This window comes from Ursus americanus, chromosome 13 (assembly GCF_024610735.1).
Source record: "Ursus americanus isolate L20-20 chromosome 13, mUrsAme1.1.p, whole genome shotgun sequence".
Taxonomy (NCBI): Eukaryota; Metazoa; Chordata; class Mammalia; order Carnivora; family Ursidae; genus Ursus; species Ursus americanus.
The window spans coordinates 12,334,031-12,357,695 of NC_142139.1; the positions used below are offsets into that span (position 1 = coordinate 12,334,031).

The window sequence follows — 23,665 nt, forward strand, 5'->3', positions numbered from 1 at the left end:
CATATATTTTGTCTCCTTTTAATACCTCTTAGATTCCCAAAAATGCATCACATGCCAAAAAACAAATTAGGACAGAAAATACTTTGAATGAGATATAGGCAGAAAGGGACTGGAAGAATTATTGTTACCCACATTTCATATATATTGTTACAGGATTTTTGTCTCCTTAGTGTCCACGGTTCTTGGTCACGCTGCTTCGAAGAATGAAAAGGTAGACCAGATGAAGAGTGGTGGGCAGCAAAGCAAAGTTTATTGAGCAAGAGTATAAAGCTCCCAGAGAGGGAGGGGGGCCTGAGTGGGTTGCCCCTGGAGTTTCCAAGTTTAGGGGATTTTATGAGCTCTTTTGCAGAACTATCTTAAGCAATTAGGGTCTGCTGAGCCGTGCCAATCAGGGCCTTGGTCACATATCTGTCTACCTCTTAGGTTAATGTCTCTGTGCTGATGGTCTTTTTTCACTGACATCTGGGGGCTTATGTCTTAACTGCCCCTTGCCTGTGATAGTGACAAATGCATTGTGGTTAATTGTCTTATTTTAAGATATTTTGCAGAAATCATTTCTGCAAGGGCTACAAAGCAGAATGTCAGTGTGATCCTGTCTAAGCTGTAGAAGAGAACATCAGAGCTGTTTTATCTTAGCTATCCTGACTCCGTATTTTGTTGGGGACCCTGGCCCTGACTACCTAACTGTCCAACTAACTCCTAACAATATAATTATGAGTTTTAACATCTATGTACTTAGGAAGCTTAGGTCTAAAAGCCTGCTCAAATAACCATAAAGCTCAAAATGGAAACAAACACACTATATGAGCTTCTGCCAATCACTGATTTGTAAACATGGAATGCATATAAATTATTTAAACTGTGCTTACTATGAAAAATATGCTTTGGTTTATAATAAAAGTGGTAGCTAACACGCATGGGGCACTTATGGAGCAGGCATTTCCTAAGCACTTTACATAAATAATGTCAAAGTAATTATTCAAGCTAGTACCATAATTTCCCCTGGTCTCCAGATGTTACATTTGGGATACAAAGGGGTCAAGTAATTTGTTAAATTTACTATAACCAGTATGTGGTCAGAAATGGGATCCATTTTTGGACATAGGTGCTTTGAAAAGTGAACAGCTAACAGATTTAAATTCCACCCTCCAGGTTTAAAATTTCAATCTCAAAAATGATTCAAGGTTATATGAATAAATTCATAAAATTAGAGATAATCTTTCATAATTCCCCTCAGATGATGAAATCCCTTGAATAATTTCTTTGAATCCTTTGAATTTTTATAAATTCCAATGCTATTTATTTTGGTGAGGTTCATCTTTCTAAATTCCTACTCAGCATATCTCCTCTTACTTTTCCAGACTTTTCCATAAGAAGCCCATTTCTGTTTCACACTACTTGATCTTCAGTTTTCTTACCTGAGATGTGTTCCATAGACAGAGCACTTCAGCCTCTCCTTTGTAGCTCTTGAAATCACTAGACAACTGGGATGATAGATGGCACTTATGTACCCAAGAAGAAAATGTCACGCTGCTCCTTCATTGTCAAAACTGTCAGAAATTGTTGAAGTTGAATCTGGAAGCTTGGCTTACAGGGAACGTGCTCATTAAAATATTCCTTTCCCACTCCTGGTCTCAAGACCACACTCTGGGCTTGCTGCACTGTGCTCCACCCCACCAGTGTCCTCAGCAGTAGTGGGTGTCACAGCAGCAGAGAGGTTGAACATGTGATGTTAAAAGTACAAAGGGGCTGGAGAAAGGTTATAGTGTCTCTCTAAAGGGAAGGAGCAAGCTGAAATGGCAATACATCACCCTATTAGAAGGAAGAGAGCGCTAAAGGACTTCACTTGATACATGGTTTGGAAAAAAAAGAATGAAAATTCATACTTGCATTAGTCAGTCTCCCTTCATAAGCACAGTGCCATTGTGCATTAAACAGTTACATTTTCTACCCTGGTTTTTGTATTGGTGGGTTTTTGTCTTGTATTGTATCTGTTACTCTTTGTTATTATACAGTGATAAAATAGGCCCTATTTGTGAAAAAACAGTGACAATGGCATATTCGATAGAAATGCAGTGACTCAGAAAGTCTCAAATTTATTGTCCAATGGAGGCAAATTATTACTTGGGTAGCAATAGTAATAACAGGATTAGTATGGGTAGTTGTTATTTTAAAAGTTGGTCTATGGACCAAAACATTCCGTGAAACAGATTTGCATTTAGTTTTTGTCAGCTTTTTTCTTTATTTTAGGAAAATACATAATCAGATATGTCAGGAAGAGATTGTTACGTTTATCCCAATAGAGCTACTGGCCTCAGCATGCTGTGTGCACTAAAATAAGTGTTCATAGCATTACTAAAAGAGATAAATTGAACTCCTGATGTGAAATGGGTATGCCACATGAAATGGGTAAGTTTGATTAGTTCATAATAAGACAATATAGTGTGTTTCTCCAGAATTTCTTAAGGACACACTTTGGTTAATTTTTTCCTAATCTGGTCATTATTTCCTAATATATTTTCATTCAGCATTTCTTCTCCCAAAATCCAAATATTTTAAAAATTATGTGATTATAAAAAATCTTTTAACTTAAAATCTACTCTGTTATTTGTGAAATTAATTGTGTAAGATATACTTATTTACCAGCATTAAATTTCTTTCTATAAAAATCCTGGATGATTAAGAGGAAAAAATAAATGGATTAGGGATTTGGTTTTAGTGCTTATAATTTTAATAGGGTATATGAAGTTATATAACTCGTCTCTGTTTAGTACCTACATTTATAATAAAATGTCAATACTTAAGAAGGAACTGATCTTTATGAAAATACCACTGTGTCGTGTGTGTTTCGGTGTTACAGTCAGCTCCTAGTCTACCTCATTGTTACCCTCAAATGCGTCCTTCAAAACCAAGCTCGACTCAACTTCTAGCTTTCTAAAGGACTCATCACCTAACACAAAGACAATCACTTTATTTTCAGATCTTCACTTTGTAATAAATTGCTGCAAGTTCTAGATTTGTGGCTTTATGACATCTTGCACATTACTTCAAGAATACATGTTAAAATGGTCATGAAGAACAAAAAACAGGACTTAAAATTCTATTGTATTTGCCCCATAGTAACATGCTGTGCATCTGGAAGTTGGAGCTCAATAAGTGCTTTTTAAATAACCAAAATATATTTTCTGCCAGTAGCATGCTGGTTTGGATTTCTCTGAATCAATTCACATCCACCAAGAAATCGGAAACTCATCAATGCAAGAGACTCAACCAAATGATAAACATAGCATTTCTGCAGAGAAAAAAAACACAGTAATTAAAATCTGAAATTCTGCCCCAAAGCTGAATAGCCTCTTCTGACTATTAAGATCTATATAAGCACAACAAAAATTAGCTTGGGCCAAAGGTTTTTATCTCCCTGGAGCCCAGAATTCCTTTTACGGTGCATGTACGTGCCTTCTGCGTGCCTTGATGCAGCAAAGACACTGAATCATGTATTTCACTTCTGTCTGATTTGGTCACAATCGTGGGGCTGTGGACTAAGTTTGCTTCCACTTTCTTTCTGCACAAAAATTACCCCTTTGACCAAAAAGAGCAGATATTACATTTACTTTTCTACGTTATTTCTAACTATTACCAGTATTAAGATAAATTAGCAAATCTGGAAAGAATGTTGTTAAATTGAATCCAAATGGAGTTAAATTTCAACTTATTCTTATATTTTATAGTGATTTTTTCCTTCTCTTCAATGATTTCCTCAAAATCAAAAACATGTTAATTATCTTTTTGTCCTTAGTTTCATTTCTTATAATAATTATGATAAGAGGTATATATTTTTTTTCCAAATTAGGAGGAGATATAATTCACACACCGAACGTGAGAAAGAAGTTGAAAAAAATTTAAGCAATTTGGGAAATAATTAAAAATACATACTTGGAGTTCAGATTCTAGTTTGGCTATATAAAGCATGGCAGGCCATTTGTCCCATTGTAAGAAGTAGAAAAAGATACATTAAAACAAAGAAAAAAAATTTAAGGCCTCTGAGAGCTTTGTATGCAAAACAATCTAAACTAATTGGTGCTCTGAAAATTAGCAAAAATTGGCAGCTGCTTATCTCCGTGAGTTTCTAAATATGTGTGGGAAATTGTGCCTGCCACAGGCAAAGGAACTCTTGAGAGGTTAAAAAGAACCAATCGGGGACTTTACTGGCCTAGCCTGATGTGGTGGATGGGGACGTGGAGGATATCCAGACTTACAGCTTATTCTCCCTGATCACTGATTGTCTGCCATAGGCTTTAGCTGTGTGTATGCCAGCATGAGAAGGAAAGGCAGACAGACCGGGCTCTCTCGTTACTGAGATCCTAAAGCTTTACATTTTGCAATGTATAGAGGACAAAGATTGCCATCGTGTTTGTGGAATTCATTATTCCTTATTTCTGCCAGTTTTCTTAATTCCATTATCACCATTTTCTTTAACATGTTAATTTTTCTTAATTGGTCTGATATTAATTTTAATGTATTGATACTGTTGGGGCCAAGGGCAGTCTACCCTAAGAGGGCCACATTGACATAAAGATTATTTTGCCATCAAAACCCAACACATTTAAGAAAAGGTCTTTTACCTCCCCCACAGCTGCCTAAAAAGAATGTAGATAGAGGACCTGTTCCAGGAAGAGAGCAGAGCTATCAGTATAGAGAACTACATTATACTAGGAAATGTACACTCAGTATGGTAATATAGTAGATAGGGAGGAACCTACCTGGCAAGGCCTAAATTTGATCAAAGTCCTCTTTGTCCCATGGTTTCTGAGTGGCCTACTAAACATTTGTTTACCAAACATTTCATCTTTTTTTCATCTTCCTGTGAACTGCATTCCTTCCTTTTGAAGTCCTAGACCCCAACCCCTTCTCCTTAGTTCAAAATAAAATCCCCTGGGGCGCCTGGGTGGCTCAGTCCTTAAGCATCTGCCTTCTGCTCGGCCCAATCCCAGGGTCCTGGGATCAAGCCCCAAGCCCTGCACTGGGCTCCCTGCTCCGCTGGGAGCCTGCTTCTTCCTCTCCCACTCCCTCTTATGTTTCCTCTCTCACTGGCTGTCTCTCTCTCTGTCAAATAAATAAATAAAATCTTTAAAAAAATAATAAAATAAAATAAAATAAAATAAAATAAAATAAAATAAAATAAAATAAAATCTCCTTAGTTCAGAATACCCATTTTGCCTGTCTTTGAAATTTCTTATCTGTGTGGATTCCCCTATGTAGGAAATTAAATTTGATTTTTTCCAGCTAATTTATCTCATGTCAATTTGACTCTCTGCCCACCTAGAAGGACCTTGACGGGGACAGGACATTCTTGCTCCCTGACAATACAAATTGCTACCTAGAACTTTTTAAAATTACAAAAAGTATTTCATCTAAAGGTAAAAATTTATAATTTTTCACTCTTATGTGAATTTTCCCCCTCTTTTTGCCTAGCTCTTTTAAGAATTGAATATATGATACTCATTTAAGATCCACAACTGTCAACCCTGGAAAAGGAATAGGATTAATTTTAAAACTAATTTCCAGAAATGGAAGAAAAGAGTAGGACCGAGAGTAGAAGAAAATAATTATTTCAAAGGCTTAAATCCGCAATACAAAAATCATACACTAAAAATAATTTGCTTCTGTCACATTCAAACCCACGGACATCAAGTTTATGGCAGTAAAATGTTATTAGAGAAATTTAGAAAATTATGAAAAAAGTTACAAAATAATCTGGAAGAAAACTTTACATAATATAACACATTTATATTGAGACTTTCAAGTGAAAGAATGATACATTAAAAAAAGTCTTTAAATTGAGATCTCTGTATATTCATGGGTATAAAAACAGATGATACATTTGTACTCACCCACCATAGATTTTATTTTTTTAATCAGTTAACTTCCTAAATGAGATGATGTTCCAATCTTTGAGGATCTAGAACAGTCTTATTTCTGAGGGAATTTCCCTGATCTGAGATTTTTATCATTTGTTGTTTGTTTTAGTTTGGGTTTTGAGTTTTGGGATTTGGGGGGGGGGGGTTGCTATATTTGTGCTGTAGGTTGTATTAAAAGAGCTATAATCACTAATCAGGATACTTACAAGGACAGAAAATACATTCTGTCTTCCAACTTAGTTTTGAGGGTATTGGTAAAGATGTGTCATTTCCCTGGATGATGAAGACAGGATGCCAGCTAGAAGACACGGATCTGAACCCCTGCGGTGGGGGAAATCTCATCTACAGAGGTGAGTGAGCTCAGCACGTGAGAATGGCGGCTGCCGAACTCCAGCTTGCAAGCGAGCTTCATTCAGAGACGAAAGCACCTGGACAATGACAGGTAACAAACTGAAAGCTGTTATTACAAGTACTGTTGGGGAGGAAGAAACTTTCCTCTAAGATTTTTCTAGCTGGATGAAGAATCAAATTGACATGAGACAGATTAACAAGAGAAAATCAAATTTAATTTCCTACATATGGGAAATCGACACAGACATGAAATCCCAAAGACAGTCAGGTAAAAGGAGGTAGATATGTCATTCTAAATTAGGGAGAAGTGGGTAGGGGTGTGGGACTTCAAAGGGAGGGAATGCAATTCACAAGAAGATAAAAAAGAGTAAATGTCTAGTAAATGTTTGCTGGGCCACACAGAATCAATGGGACATAGAGAGGGATTTTAACAAGCAGACTGAAAATTCCTCCTTGTCCACCACCCCTATAATGTAGTTATCTGGTCCTCTAAATTCTTTTTAGGCAGTTGGTGGGGTAAAGGTCACCATAATCTTCATGCTAAAGTGGCCCATCTTGGGGTGGCCTGCCCTTGGCTTTACACTACACAGCGTATTTATTGCTTCATATAAAATCATGTATAAACACATATTTACCAATTCCTAAGTAAATTATCTTTTGAGATGACATCACTATAGTCTTTACAAGTGGAGGACTAGTTTTTTCCCCAGATTTTGAGAAAACAAAAACAGTTAATTTTAAGTGTAAACACAGTTTAATAAAGATGTTTCTTTTCCTCTAGAAAAGCTTTGCTCAGATAAGTAAAAATAAATACTCTCTCTGAGTTTTATTAAATTCATACAGAATTTAATTCATACAGGATTATTGTCACAAATAAGGAGATAATACTGATTGTTGTGCCTCTGCTTCTCAATGGTCAGCCCATAAAAAAGCCTAAAATACTGGCTTGGGTGATCAAAGCCAGGCACTTTTAGGGGCCTGGTGTCAGCCAGCACTGTTTGCCGCAGCACCTATCACATTTAACATAATACTCTACTTGTGTATGCCGTTAATCGCCTCTCTTCTTAAAGGTAATCCTGAAGGTCAGGCCTTCACATCTGTATTCTCCACTGTGGCATTTCTAGCTTCTCAAGCAGTGCCTGCTTTATAAATATTTGTTGAAGGAATATTTAAAAGAATGTCTAGGGTAATTTGAAGAGCTTTGATAAATACATCCAGATCATGACTGGGAGAAGTCCTTATGTGATGTAAAGAATCTCTCTAGTTACCTTCTGACTCACTGTTTCTTATACAGTTATGTTAATAATTCCAAATTGCTCCTTTTGGCATTTATCCTCATTTTGTCATCAAGTATAGCATTTGTGTTGCACTCCCTAGAAATTTTAAAAGAGTAAATAACAAATAAAAATCATGGAAACAGTATTTTCTTGAGATACCTGTCACATAACAACCAATATTCCTCCTCATTGTGGATCTTGCATACATGCTGGGAAGCCAAATATTTGATATCTGACAAATATCTGACAAATATCTGACAAACTGTTGGATGCAGCAATATGCATCTTTCCCAAGGTTTTGAAGTCAGCCTCCACACCCACAATGGAGTGGAAATTGTGGAGGTATTAGTATTCATAGGTGTAGCAAGGAAAGGCCACTTTGTCCTTGTGCATTCCTACTGATGTGGAAATGTTGTCTTTTGGAGCCAATGGCCAACAAAGAATTCTTGAGATGTTGTCAGGTGAAAAAAGGGTGTTTTTCATTAAAGCACAGGGACAGGACCTGTGGGCAGAAAGGGCTTTCCCGGGACTGTGAGGCGCAATTGATTATATACTATGCAGTTGGGGGAGGTAAAGACAAGGGAAATTTCTGAAAGGACTGTCATATGCCAAAGAAGACTCACAGGGTCCTGGAGGCCTAGCGATTGTCAAGCTAAGGTTGTTTTTACCTCTAGCAAGGCATTAACATTAAGATTGGGAGTTCCTGGAGGAGTGTTCTACTCTGTTTGCCTCAAGTATTTGTCAATGGGCTGCAGGTTATAAGGAAATTTAATATTATCTACATTTCTTTTGCCTTTGTTCTCCATATCACCTACAAAATTTCATGTCGGTTTAAATGTTTTTCTTCAATTCATCAGAACATATTTTTAAATACCTTTTGAATTAAATAGACTTTGATCTGATAGCAAAATGTCAACATTTTGATGGTCTAGTTTTATAAATTTAAAAATATCAGGTAATACAAGTCAGGTGCCATCCATTTACTTGTTTAGATCCAAACATGGCAGAGAAACAAAATAAATAACAAAATTGTTTTGAAGACAACTGGGCTGTTATGTAATTTTATTTCCAAAATTTTATATATGTAATTACATCTACTTCTAAAAAAAAAACTATACATAATTATACTTAAGGCGATTATTTTATTTAAAAATGTAACCATGGTCAACTAAGAATTGCGAAGTTTTATATAGCATGTTTCTTATCTTGTAAAAACTTAAAAATAAGTCAATGAACAAGATGTCAAGTTAATACCAACATCTTGCATGTCAAAATTTATTGACAAGAAAATGTTTTTGATGCGTATCTAACAATCCAGGAGGCTTTATAGTCAAGGAATTTTTTTTAATGTGTACACAAACAAATACCATTTACAGTCCTACAATATGCTAACATTCACTTTCCTGTAAAATAAATCATGCACAACACATTTTTAAATATGATCCCTAATAGCAAAGTTTGACAAGGTGCTTGTTTTTAATCTTTCATGGGAGGTTTAACTCTAACCTGAGATGCTATTTACATTCAGCAGTGCAATCAATTCTATCACATTCTATTTTACTGGAAACAGTTTCATTGAAATGTGCTAGTGTAAATGGGTTTCAAGATGTTTATTAAATATCTCATAAGCCTCTTGGCAGTACTAGACTATAATACAGTTTTAAAATGTTTCAGAGCTGTGGGTCTACAAAACATAAAGTGAAATATTTGCAATTATGGTGAAATCTCACAGAGTTAGACACTTCATTTAAAATTTCTAATACTTTAAACTCACTTATTATGTCTGATTTCTTCCGGCTTCTGACCATAGTTTGATGGGAAAAAATATTTTTTTAAAGATTTATTTATTTATTTGAGAGAGAACAGGGGGAAGGGGCAGAGGGTGAGGGAGAGAGTGCCTCAAGCAGACTCCAGTAAGTGCAGAGCCCTACGCGGAGCTAGAGACCACAACCTGAGCTGAAACCAAGAGTCAGATGCTTAAGGGACTGAACCACCCAGGCATCCTGGAAAAAAAAATTTTTTTTAAAGGAGAAGCAATTTACACATCTAGAATTCCTGACATTGTATTATTGATGTGGGAAACAAAGGCAAAAGAAATGTAGCTTCAATTAAAATCTCCTTGCAGCCAACAGCCCACTAATAGATACCTGAAACATGCACAATGTTAACCCTCCTCAAAAAACGTGTGGCTGCCTTAGTGCCTTAATGTTCAAAGTAACCTTATCTCGGCAGCAGCTGGCCCCTCAAGGTCCTGAAAGGCTTGCTTCCAGATTCCCTGGAGACTCGCACTATCCCTCACCCCCACTAATGAAGAAGTATACAATCAGTCATTCCTCACAATCCCAGATGCTCTTTCTGCCCACAGGTCTCGTCCCTTGAGTAGGAAAGGGCTTAAGGTCTAGGCAGGAGAGATAGGAGGCCCCTGACTCCCCTGACTGGGCTCTGGAACTATTCTTGGCAGGTAGAGATGCTGAGACAGAGCGAAACGAGAGATAAGGGGAAAAACCAAGACACAAGAATCTCAAGGCCACAAGCTTCCTAGTCAGTTCTCAATAACCTGCCACTAAAGGTCCTCTGTGGCAACCCATTCAGGACCCCTCTCACTCTAGGGAGCTTTTTCTTTCCTTTCTGCTCTCACCTTCACTTTATAAACTTTCACTTCACTTCACCCTTTTGTGTCCATGAGTTTCATTCTTGGACTCTGTGAGACAAGAACCCTGCAATCCTGCAACATCATGACTACAAATTCCTGACTACAGAATTGTTAATACAGTTGTTTATCATTGGAAGGGCTAATTCACATCACTACTACCAAAGAAGTTGAGTTAGAGACTGTCATATACAAAGCTAACATCTAATTTAGTAATTATGAATTTTAAGAGAACAATTCTTAATGTTCCAAGAGATCCAAAACTCGTAGCTCATGCCCAGATACAAAAGCATTTGCTCTCAATATTTAAAATTATCATATTTATGACTTATGGAAGAATTAATACTGAGATTGTTCTAGTATTCAATGAATTTATATTACACGGTTAAAATAAAACTCACATGTTGCATTATACATTTCCTACTGTTATAATAAATTAGTAAGAACTTAGTTAACACAACACAAATTTATTTTCTTACAGTTCTGGAGGTCAGATGTCCAAAATGAGCCTTACAGAGCTCCCATCACGGTGTTAGCAGGCTGGTTCCTGCTGGAGACCCTACTGGAGAATTTGTTCCTTTCTCTTCCAGCTTCTTTGGCTCCTACTTAGCACCTTCCACCTTCAAAACCAGCAATTTCATCACTCCAGCCTGTTTTCACACCTTCTCTCGCTTTCTGGCCTCCCTCTTTCCCTTAGAAGGACCCTTGTGATCACATCAGGCCCACTCAGATAATCCAGAATAACCTCCCCATTGCAAACTGTTTAACTTAATCACATCTGCAAAGTGCTTGCTTTTACCGTGTAAAGCAACATATTCCCAGATTCCAGGGACTGGGGCATGGAGCCCTTATTCTGCTTGCCGCATACACAAAACCGAGTTGTTTTTTTTCATTTTTACCAGCACATCATAGTTTTTCTTAAAAAAGGCTTAGCCCTTTTAATTATACTATTAAACACACTGTCATATTTTAAGTTAATTTCACTCTGTTTTGATACTATATATTTTTTCACAAATAGTTCTGTTTCTTTTTTATCATTTCAGTTAATACAAGGTGAATATTATCATCCAATTGATAGCTGACCTAATAGCTATTTTGAAATGGTACAGGACTTTTAAAATGTTCTTATCTATTTGTGTGCACCATTTTCATTGTGTTATTATAAGAGTGTAACTTTTTTTGTGAATCATTGCCTTTCTCAGGAGAATAAGCCTTAACAGCTCAGCTGAGACTTTTCTTCGTCTTTCGCATTCAAATCACATACTTAGCCCCCACTTCAGATATCCCCTTCCTGTCATGTGAGCCATGTGTTTAATGGCATGAAAGAAGTCAGGTGTTATTGCTAATTATTAAGACCTCGAAGAAAATTAAGGTTGGTTTAGTGAGCAATTCTGTACATTGAGTAATGATCATTGTAAACTTTCCCAAAAAATTAAATGTAAGATCTAGAGATGTTCTTCTCTAGATATATGATAGCATAATGAACACTTTCCCACTAGGACTGCAAAGAATAAAATATTAAAGGAAACAGCTTATTATTGCAGAAGAAGGGAAAAGAAAGTGAAGTGGTTTATCACTAAGTACAGTCGTTGTAGACAAGCCATTTAAAAAATAGAATTTTATCACTGTCCTTGTAAGAAATGGAGTGCACCCCTTCTCTTCCTCCCTTGACTCTAGTTCAAGCATCATACATGGAAGAATACACAAGGGACAGCCTATAAAATTAGGATGTTTTATTGCTTTTCATGGTTCACTGGTTGGAAGGCAGAAGATTCTGTACATACGTACCACCGCCTCTATTAGGGAAAAGACTGGATAAGAAGTAGTCATTCTACTCACTGTTTATACAAAGATATTTGGACTTACTTAGATTTCTATAATTCACATTACTGAAACCAAACTTGGGCTTATGGGGGGTTGAAAAAAAAAGGAAAGAAAAACCTGTATCTAGAATAAAATTGAGAATCTGCACAGATCCTTCCCACAATTACACTTTCCTACCACCCAAACCTTTATCTGTGAGGATAAAGCCATGCTTAGCTTTTAAATAAGCAGTTCATATGAAAGAAAACTTTATTTTTCAATTGGCAACAATTGAGAAATCTATTATCTCTGAGGCGAGACTATCAAAAATTTTAAGAACTTAGGCTTTATTTATTATTGGAAACATGTTATCCAGAACTGATAGATGTAGGTAATATGATACAAAATAAATAATTGAACAAATCAATACTACTCTGTACTGGTCATGCCATATCTGGAGTATTATATTTAATACTGGACAGCTTTATGAATCAGAGAGTATAAAGAAGATGAAGTCTTCAGTATAAAATTTTGATGGCTCCAGAGCACTTAATCCTTGAAAAGAAATAATAGAGTTTCATCATGGCTCCTGGGGAAAAATTTCTGTTCAGAAAAAATTTGAACAATTAGAGTTATTTGCACGGGCTACTCTGTAAACAAACAATTAATTAATTAAAAAGCTATATTAAGTTAGTATAGCTCTTGAGGTTCAATGTGTTTTAACACCTGCTGTTTCCTTAAACTTCTACAACTTTCCTAAGAGAGAGACAAAGCAGCAGCTGTCCCCATATTGCAGATAAGGAAACCAAGCTAAGAGGATTAAGTAGTTTGTACAAAATCACACAGGAAGTGGGAGATCCATGTCTCAGATATTGATATCCTCATTTTAAGTCTTGTATTCTATACATTAGACAGTAGTCTCTAGTGAGTGTGATATTATTGTGTGAATTAAATGATATATGTAAAAGCACAGAGCATAATGTGAGACAATATAGTGGATAAAAACGGAGACACTGGAATCAGATTGCCTCAATTTAAATCCCTGCCATCCCAATTTCTAGCTGTCTCATCATTTGTGAAATGGTATTAATAATACCACATATCCTACAGGGTATTTGGAGGACTAAATGAGTTAGGATGTTGTAAAGTACTTTGTTGTAAGAGCTCTATCAGTGTTAATGACTATAAAAATCTACTATTGTCTGGCACATGAAAAGCACTCAATAAACGTTAACTGTATTAGCTCTCCAACATCAGAAGTGTTAATTCAGATGATGAATTAATGTATTTGTCATGTTTTAGAAGACTTCTAGCAATGCAGGCATTGGGAGAGAGTGGAATTTGAATAAGTAATCTCGAGTTCCTTTGTAAAATTCTGTGAATCACTGCAATATAGGGAATCAATCATATGGAAGTTCTCTCCCATACCAAATCTGTTTTTTTTCTGTAAAGTTACATCCCATATGTATTGAATCTGTGTCTAATGTGCAACTAATTGAGTGGCTAAATATCAAAACTACCACAGGCCTCGGTAAATAAAAAGATACTCATAGCTGTAATTACATATTCATGATTTCCTGTTGTAGCAATTTCAATACCCACAAATTTACAGGAATTTTTGTCAAGTCTTATTTGCTGGTGTATGCAAAATGTGACCTCACTGCAAAGATTCTCCTAAAATATTCAGTTTTTTATTTAGTATCATTTTCAAGTTTGCAGATTACGCATTCTGTGCTGGTGAAAATCAATTCCCCGTATTTGCTTGGATGTTCAGAGAGAATAAAATTCACAGGAAAAGAACTAAGTTTACATATTTCACTAGTACAATCTAAACCAAGGTGAATTAGATGCATTTTTTTTCCCCTCTCGGCACTGGAGCAAAAGCAGACAGTAATTTAGTCACAGTACATCTCTAGAGGAAATTACAATTTGTAAATATGTCATGATCTGAGAAAAGGTGGATCCACTATACATATTTTACAACTATAATACTGTCTTCTCTGTGTACAAATTTATAAACTGGATACACTGTGTTCTCTGCTGGATTCATGGTCTTATCTATGGTACAAATTTATTATTTTCAATATGAACTCGAGAATGATTACACTAGGCCAAGGGAGTAGAGCCATATATTCTGAAATAACTCTAATAACCCATTACCATGTTGGTGCCTTGAATGGTAAGTAAGAAATTTTTCAAATTGTTTTATTATTTTGTCAAAAAAAGGAAATTAATATTTAAGCTAATGCAGATGAAAAAAGATGCCTATAAATTATTGACAATGGAAGATCCCTGTATAAATTTTACAAATCTCTATGATGTATTGAGCAAAACGTTTTCCATTTCCAAATTGCTGTTTTGTTTTGTTTTTGATGGCTAATCCCTTTTCTTAATTGTTGTTTTCCTCACCATAATTCTTCCCAATTTTCTACTGCTTATAACTTTGCTCATTTCTTACACACATGTATCTCTTTTTTAACAAATGTACTGAGATACAATGTATATACAATAAAGTATACACATTTAAATATTAAGTTTTCATAAATATGACAGATATACTTTTTTTAAGGATTTATTTATTTATTTTGAGAGAGGGAGAAAGAGAGAGAGAGCACAAGTGGGAGGGGCAGGGAAGAGGGAGAGAGAATGCCAAGCAGACTCTGCACTGAGCATGAAGCCCCAGGTGGGACTCCATCTTACCAACCTGAGATCATGACCTGAGCTGAAACCAAGAATCAGACACTTAACCAACTGTGCCACCCTGGTGCTCCTGACAGATATACTTTTTTTAATTACCACTAAATTCAAGATACAGAAATTTCTCCCCCAAAGTTTCTTTGTTCCTCTTTGCTATCCATTTCTCATGCCACATGTCCTCAGACAACTACTGATCTATTTTGTAAATCTAGATCAATTTCCATTTTCTAGAATTTTATGTAAAGTTTATGCTATATAAACTCTTTTTACCGGACGTCTTTTACTTAATGTGATCTTAAGATCCATTCTTGTTGTTGTATATATCAGCAGTTGGTTCCATTTTATAGCTGAGTAGTACTTTGTTATAAGGATTTGCCATATCTTTATATATGCACCAGCTAATAAGCATTTGGGTTGTTCCCAGTTTGGGACATTATAAATAAAGCTGCTATAAATATTGGTATATAAATCTTTATGTAGGCATATATAGATATAGATAGATAGATCAATCGATCGAGTGATCTTTTTGGATAAATGCTTTGGAGTAGAATGGATATATATATATCTTTTTGGATAAACGCTTTGTAGAATGGATGAATTACATAATAGGTATATGTTTAATTTCACTAGAAACTGCCAAACTCTTTTTCAAAAATAGTTGTACCATTTATAACCTAATCAACAGTGTATGAGAGTTTCAGGTTTCTACATTCTTACCATCTCTGGGCATTATCAATCTCTTTCATTTTCACCATCTAATGAGTATGTATCTAATTGTGGTTTATTTTGAATTTCCATGATGATTAATGATTTGAGCACATTAGCCATTCATAAATCTTGAAGTGTCTCCTCAAATCCTTTGCTCATCTTTAATTGGGTTTATTATTTTCCTACTATTGAGTTGTAAATATTCTTCATATACTGTGGATAACAGTTCTTTGTCTAACTAATGTAAGTCTTGTGAACATCTTTCTCTAGTCTGTGGCTTCCATTTTTATTTTTTTAGCATCTTTCAAAGAAAAATTGTTTTAATTTGGATAAAATCCAGGTTTTATTGTTTCTTTTATGGATTATGTTTGTATTCTAGCTAAGAAATCTTTGCCTATCCCAAGGTCACACAGGTATTCTCTCATGTTTTTTTTTTTTTTCCTAGAAGTTCTGTAGTTATACCTTTCACATTTAAACATGTGATCCATTTTAAGTTAATTATTATATGGCAGTGTGAAATAAGATTGATCTTCATTATTTCCATAAGGATATCATCCTACTGTTCCAATATTATTTGTCAAAGACTATTGTTTCTCATTAAGCAGTTTTACTGTCTTTGTTATAAATCAATGACCATATATGTAGTATGGGTCTAATCTAATTCTGGACTTTTTTCATATTTATAAATATTATTTCTAAATATTTAGAATATAAATATTTAGAAAAACATATATTTCATATGTGTGTGTTTATATACTCCTCTGCCAATACCAACAAAATACTGCAAACAATAAAGTAATGTTCACAATGTCCATCAATAATAAATTATTAGGCATGCAAAAAAAAAAAATGTGATCCATAATCAGGGAAAAAATTAATCAATAGAGACAAAGCCAGAAATACACAGATAATTAAGTTTGAAGATAAGGATGTTAAACATCTAATGTAAATACTCTCATTATGATCAAGAAAGCAGGGAAAACATGATCATGATGAGGCAATAAGTGATATAAAAATAGTACATCGAGAGAGAGAAATACAATGTAATGAATGAGATGGATTAGCAGCAGATTAAACAGTGCAGAAGAAAATATATTTGAATTGAAGATATAATAAAAGGAAATATCCAAATTGAAGCACTGAAATAAAAACAAATATATTTTTTTTTAATGAACAGAGCATTTGGAAAATAACTACTGGACTAATTTTACCAGAATCTCAGAAGAGAGGAGTGGGAAGGACAAAAAAATGTTAAGACTTTCTAGCTGAAAATTTTTCAAAGATGATGAAAAATATAAACCCATAGATCTAATAAGCTCAACAAACACCAATCAGAATAACAATAAAAATGCCTATGCACATTATAATCAAATTGCTAAAGACGAATAAAAATGGACACATTAAGTGCAAAAGAACAAATACAAATACATCGGCCTTTTTGTCAGAAACAATGCAAGCCTGAAGACAATGGAGAGACATCTTTAAAGCAATGAAAGGAAAAGACCTGTGAACCAGAACTTTTTATCTAGAGAAATATCTTCCAGTAATGAAAAAAAAAAAAGAAAGAATTTTTCAAATAGAAAAAATTATAGATTTTATCCCTATCTGAACTAAAATACAAGAAATACTAAAGGAAGTTCCTTCAGCAGAAGATAAATGATACCAGATGAAAATTTTGATCTACATATAGGAACGAAGAGCACCAGAAATGATAAACATGTATATTTTCCAAACACAATGGTACAAAACTAAAGATCAATAATAAAACAAAGCTGGAAAATCTACAATGTAAATATTTACATTTAACATGTAAATATTAAACAGCACACTAATAAGCAATGGGCCAAATAAGAAATCAAATGTCAAATCAAAATACGTCTCAAAACAAAAGAAAAAGAAAATACAATATTCCAAAACCTAAGGGATAGAGCAAAAGCAGACTTTAGATTGAAATTTATGCTATAAATGCTTGTATTAAGGGAAAAAGTTCAAATAAACACTTAACATTACATCACAAGGAAGTAGGAAAAGAAACTTAGCTGAAATTTAGTAGAGGAAGGAAATAACAAAGAAAAATCAGAAATAAATAAAACAGAGACTGGAATAAACAATAACATAACTTTGAAAGTAATGACCAGTTTTTCCAAACAAATAAAACAAAATTGGCAATAATTTAATTACAGTAACTAAGAAAAAAAAAAAGAGAGAAGACTTAAAAACCAAAATGAGAAATGTAAGAGAAAACAATACAATAGATAGCCACAGAAATACATAGTGTGATAACAGATTACTATAAACAATTATATACCAACAAGTCAGATAACTTAGGAAAAACAAAAACAAAAACAGATAATTCCTAAAAATGCTTAAGTTACCAAGATTGAATCATGACCCTTGAATCCAAGAAGTAGGAAATCTTAAACCAATAATAAGGATGAATAGTTCAATTAGGAATCAAAAGTCAGCACAGAAAAACCTAAGACCACATGGTTTCATTGGTGAATTCTACCAAACTTTAAAAAATATATATAATTAATGACAATCATTATCAAAATCTTACAAATAATGAAATAGAGGGAATACATTCAAAATCATTCAATGAAGCCTTTACTAACCTGACTCCAAAGCTGGATAAAAACAATACAAAAACAAAGAAATCTAGGTTGTCCGATGTACGTATTGTTACTCTGACTCTCTTTTTGACATCCATTTGTGTAATAAATGTTTCTCCACCTGCTCGCTTTCAATCTGCAGGTATATTTAGGTCTAAAATGAGTCTCTGGTAGGCAGCAGATAGATGGGTCTTATTTTTTTGTCCATTCTGATACCCTATGTCATTGAATGGAAACTTTAGTCCATTTACATTCAAAGTTATTATTGATAGACATGTATTTATTGCCATTTTATTACTTTTTTGTCATTTCTGGTGAGCTTCTCTGATACTTCCATTGTCACTTTTGGTCTCTCCTTAGTACTCAAAGAGTACACTTTAATATTTCTTGTAGAGCTGGGTTAGTGGTCATGAACTCCTTGAGTTTTTGTTTGTCTGGGAAATTCTTTACCTCTCCTTCTATTCTGAATGACAGCCTTGATGGACTGAACATTCTTGGTTGCAGATTTTTCCCATTCAGCACTTTGAATATACCATGCCACTCTCTTTTGGCTTGCCAAGTTTCTATTGAGAAATCTCTAGCTAGCCTTCTGGTTTTTCCCTTGTAAGTTAGTGACTTCTTTTGTCTTTCTGTTTTCGAGATTTTTTTCTTTATCAGAATATTTTGCAAATTTAATTATGTCTTACTGTCAGCCTGCTTTTGTTAATTTTGATGGGAGTTCTCTGTGCTCCTGGATCTGGATGTCTGTTTCTTTCCCCAGATTAGGGTAGATTTCAGATATTATTTCTTGAAATAAATTTTCTGCCCCCTTATCTCTCTCTTCTTTTTCTGGGACTCCTATAATGTGAATGTTATTATGTTTGATGGAGTCACTGAGTTCCCTAAGTCTATTCTCAGGTTGCATAATTCTTTCTCTCTTTTGTTCAGCTTATTTTCCATTATTTTGTCTTCTAGTCACTAATTCATTCCTCTGCTTTTTCCAGCCTGCTACTCACTGCATCAAGCCTGTTTCTAATCTATTTATTCCATTCCTCATCTCTGATTCTTTTTAAACTCTCTTATCTCTATTGTAAGGGTATCACTGATGTCTCCTATTCTTTTCTGAAGCCCAGAGAGTATCCTTATGATTGTTGCATTAAGTTCCCCATGTTACATATATTTGTTTCAGTTAGATCTCTTGCCATGCCCTTGTTTTGTTTTTCATTTGGGATAAATTCCTCCATCTTGGCATTTTGTCTAAGTCTCTGCTTTCTTCTCTGTGTTAGAAAAGTCAGTTATTTCTCCTGCTCCTGAAAGTAATGGCCTTGTGAAGAAGAGGTCATGGAGTGCCCAGGGACTGGCACTTCAGGGAGTGTCTCCAGTGTGTGCTGCATGTGCTCTGCCATTGTGTTCTGGCTGCTCTTTCCTTCAGGCTAGTCATCTGCAGAGGCTCTCCTTGCCTGCTGGGGGTGGCATTTGGTCCCTGGTCTGAATGTGGTGAGTTTTAATTAGGTGTGCTCTGATCTGCTTATGAAATGAGACCTGACACCAGTCTTCTTAAATTTGTAATATTTGTTATGTCTCTTTTTATGTGATTTAACTAGGGGATTCCTCCGTGTGTACTTGAAGAAAAAGTGTATTCTATTTTTCTTAAATGGAATGAGATATATATATAGTATCATATATATATTATATATATGTTATATATATGTTATCTATATCATATATATTAGAACCATGTCTTCTGAAGTATGCTTCAGGTAAAAAATATTCTTGTTGAAAAAAACTTTAACTGAGGGTACTCATTTAAAATAAAGCATATCAGAGGAGAGAGGGATGGGGGATGGGTAAAATAGGTGAAGGGAATTAAGAGTACACTTATCATGATGAACACTGAGTAATGATGCATAGAATTATTGAACCACTATATTGTACATGTGAAACATAACACTGTATGTTAACTACACTGTAATTGAAATAAAAAGCATAATTTAAAAAATGATAAACATGTTGGTAAATATAAAACAAAGTTTTTCTTGTTTTAATCTTTTTAAAGAGAACTATCAAATCATTTTAGTAGTTGGCAGGAGGCTTCAGTACCTTGCCACATGGATTGCTCTGTGAGATTGCTTGAGTGTCCTCACAACATGGCAGCTGGTTTCACTCAGAGCGAGTGAGCCAGGAGAGAGTGAGACGAGGGAGCTGTAATGCCCATTATGACTTCCTCCAAAAGTCATGTATACCTTCACTTTTAGAACATTCTAGATATTGGATGTGAGTCACAAAGTCCACACAGCAGGTGAAGAGAATCTTTTGAAGGAGTAGTATCAAAGAATTTATGGACAAGTTTAAAAACCACAGGTATGTGGGTGTTAAGCAGCTGAAAGTAATGAATATTATTTTTGTCACACAGAATTCAAGGTATTCTTTTGTGTCCAAAAAAATCCAAGCAAACAAATCTATTTTGCTTTTACAAAATTATCCTTTACTCATCAGCTAGGAATGGTGGGAGTATCAGCCTAACAGCAAGCCCTCCATTTCTTCCCCAACCCAAAGTATAAGTATGTGACCCAGAGGCCACTGGACAGTACCATCACAACACCTCTCGTTTTTGTATTTCCAGTATCTGTCTTTCCAGGTGAATTATTGTTTCATCTCAAGACGCACAAAGATCAGTTCAAGAGTAGGGACATAAATAATGCTGAGTAATTACAGACTTCTGTTTATCTATTTAGACACAGCACTAATAGAGTGGAGTAGAGTGAATGGAGTGGTAAAGAGCATTGATTCTAATGTGAGACTCCTTTGGGTTGGGACCCTGGATCTGTCACTATGGAGTTGTGTGATCTTATGAACGTTATTTAAACTTTTCTGTATTACCGTTTCCTCGTATCTAAAATTGAGATAAAAAAAATAGTATCTACCTCAAAGGGTTATTATGAATATCAAATGAATTAAGATATATCATAAGTTATGTTATACATTTACATTTATATTTATATGTATGATCATATTTATTTATATATAGCCACTGGGAGGATCTGAATCTGTGGCTGCAGGCATCCATTTTCCTAGCCATGTAAAAGGAGACTTCCTGTAGAATGAAACCAAAACAAAGATAGAATAAAAATTAAAACATGGTACCAATATCATTTTTGAGCTCCTGAATCCAGCTGTGCCTGAATCCATACATGGACCCTGCTGCTTAGAAGGCCAATAACTTCCCTTCATTTTTACCTAAAATATATTTGCATTTGAAAGAGTCTTGAGAAATCAAGTATGTAAAGCTACTGCTCTGTGCTTAGCACATAGTAAGTTGCCAGGAATGTTGACTTACACTGTCCCCAGGTATTGTAGTATATGTAATTTCAGTGGGGGAAAACTGAATCTGGTGATAAGCTTTGAATGATGAGTAAGTGGTCATCTTAATGTCCAGGTAGGTGAACTAAAAGGGAGTGAACTGATATTAAATTCTCATTTATTGGATCATTGTCTGATAAGATTGTATCCCTGCCCTGAAACAGGAAGGGTAGTTCCAAATGAAGTAAGGCCGGGGCCAATGGCTCAGAAAAAAGAAATTAGCAAAGGAAAATAATAACTTTTAAAACATACACCAAGAGGGATAGGGACAGCAGTAAGTGGATGTTAATATAGGAAAATTACAAAAATTGTTACCTTCATTAAAATTTTTCCTAGAAGTAGTATGGAGCTGTTGTCTCACCATTTCAAACTCTCTAATAAATTAGATTGAATCAAGTCCCTATCTACCAACTCCCTATAAATCATATCTTAGCTTTATACCAAAATATTCCTAAAGTTATTTTGCTGCACAAAAGAAATTTAATTGCATATTGAATAGCTTAAATTTACTTTTATTATTTGATTATATAAATTATAACTTTCTATAAAATATATATTTTTCCTTTGAAATTGTGTGTGAATATGCATATTGTATATGAGAGTGTAACAAGATAACACACTCACAAAGGTATTCTCTAAACAAATAATTTTCTGTCATATATTTCTTGCTAAGCATGTTTCAAAAGTGATATGACAGTCAGCCTTTTTGTAACTCATTTTAAGAAGAAAAGGCTAGGAATGTAACTTAATAATTACCTTCAACTGAAAACAATAAAAGTATTATTCACTTTCTGGTGCTCAATGGGAAATGCAAAGTTTCTTTTTAATTCAAATAATGGGCATTTTTAACAAAAAGAAGGGTAATATGTATGCTATATTTTCCAGAATTAGAACAGTCCAAAATATCACTTGTCACAATATTAGTATCAAAATATTCTTAATTTTCTAACCAGGAACTGAGAAGTAGTCACAAACACTAATAATGAGGGACATAAAATTTAATTAGACTGGCTTTGTAGTGACAGTAAGAAATGCCTATGAAGCCATTCATCTTAGTCAATTAAGTCATATGCAAAATATGACCAAAATTAACCATAAATGTTGAAATATCAAGTGTTCAACATATCTAAAAAGTAAGGGATGTTTCAAAATATTGATGTGGCAAAAACACCTTGAAATTTGGCAAATAATTTATTCAGTTTTTTATTATTCACTCCAATGTGTAAGCCACACATTAGCAAGGCTCATGCCACAATTTCATCCACATTACTTGTCAAAAGCACACACTCATATAATACATTGATAGTGGATGATTGTGAAATGCAAAGTTAGAATTTGTAGTGATAGCCTGGTGCTGAGTGTCATATTCCTCAGAACTTCATGCCAACTTGGAAATAAATATTTTAATTTAAAATTTTTGTGAATTGGAGTTACTTCCCAATTTTCACCACATATGCACATTATTCTTTAAATATTCATGCTATGGGACATGTTCTAGAATTCTAAGCTGCATAAGTTAAGCAGGTTTACCTTGGCCATAATTGTAAATTTGGAATTTGGAAAATAGAATGAGGAATGGGGATTTAAAGGAGAGAAAAAGAAAATGACCCCTTTTCTTCGGAGCTCGAAGAAGGCATATCATGCAGAAGAGAACCGGATGCAACCACAGTGAGAATTGACTTATATTCATACCACATGCTAATATTTTCGATTTCACTGCTGTTTTTTCTCAGTGCAAATAGTTCACACTCTTGGCCTCATGTCGAGCAACACACCTGGTAGCAGGAAGAAGACCTTGAAGCAGATGATCTGCTACACTGCTCATAGCACTTGCCCTGTGGGGAAGCTGTGCTCATTTTGAACTCTGCTGTGGATGAGAAGACAAACCAATAACCTGTGGTAAGTTGAAACACACACAAAATTAACCTTGATAGGCCAATAATGGAGAAACCAATCAAAAGACAACATATTAGCCAGTACACTAACTCTGATTGATTCACCATGCTTTTCTCTAACAAGGCATTTATGGTTCTTGTTAAAGTAACTGGCTTGCTTGCTTTCCTCTAAATTCACATGCTTATAAAGCTAGTTCTTTTTTAAAAAAATATTTTATAATTTCTTTTCCAAATGTCACTTTGATAGTCTTCTATGAGCTTTTATAAAATTCTTAGTTTGTTCCTAGTTCTTCATAATTATTTAACCTTTAGAATACTATTGTAATCATTAATCATCATATTAATGGGTAATAGATAATAATCATCATCACATTAATTGTGGCAATGCCTCTGATATTACTGTTGCTTTTGTTAT

General features: G+C 34.6%; 1 long non-coding RNA gene across 4 annotated transcripts in view; it reads right to left on the bottom strand.

Annotated features, from left to right (window-relative positions):
- The window catches only part of LOC123793334 (uncharacterized), a 500,602-nt gene that overhangs the window by 13,206 nt on the left and 463,731 nt on the right, over positions 1-23,665 (bottom strand). For 2 of the 4 annotated variants that reach the window (XR_015726466.1, XR_006779913.2), the window contains 2 exons: positions 7,538-7,642; positions 2,084-3,292 (listed from right to left, as the gene is read on the bottom strand). This is a non-coding gene — a long non-coding RNA (uncharacterized LOC123793334). Of the gene's footprint in view, positions 1-1,418; positions 3,293-7,537; positions 7,643-20,999; positions 23,250-23,665 lie in introns of those variants that run through there. The other 2 variants (XR_015726465.1, XR_006779914.2) reach the window with 2 other exon arrangements.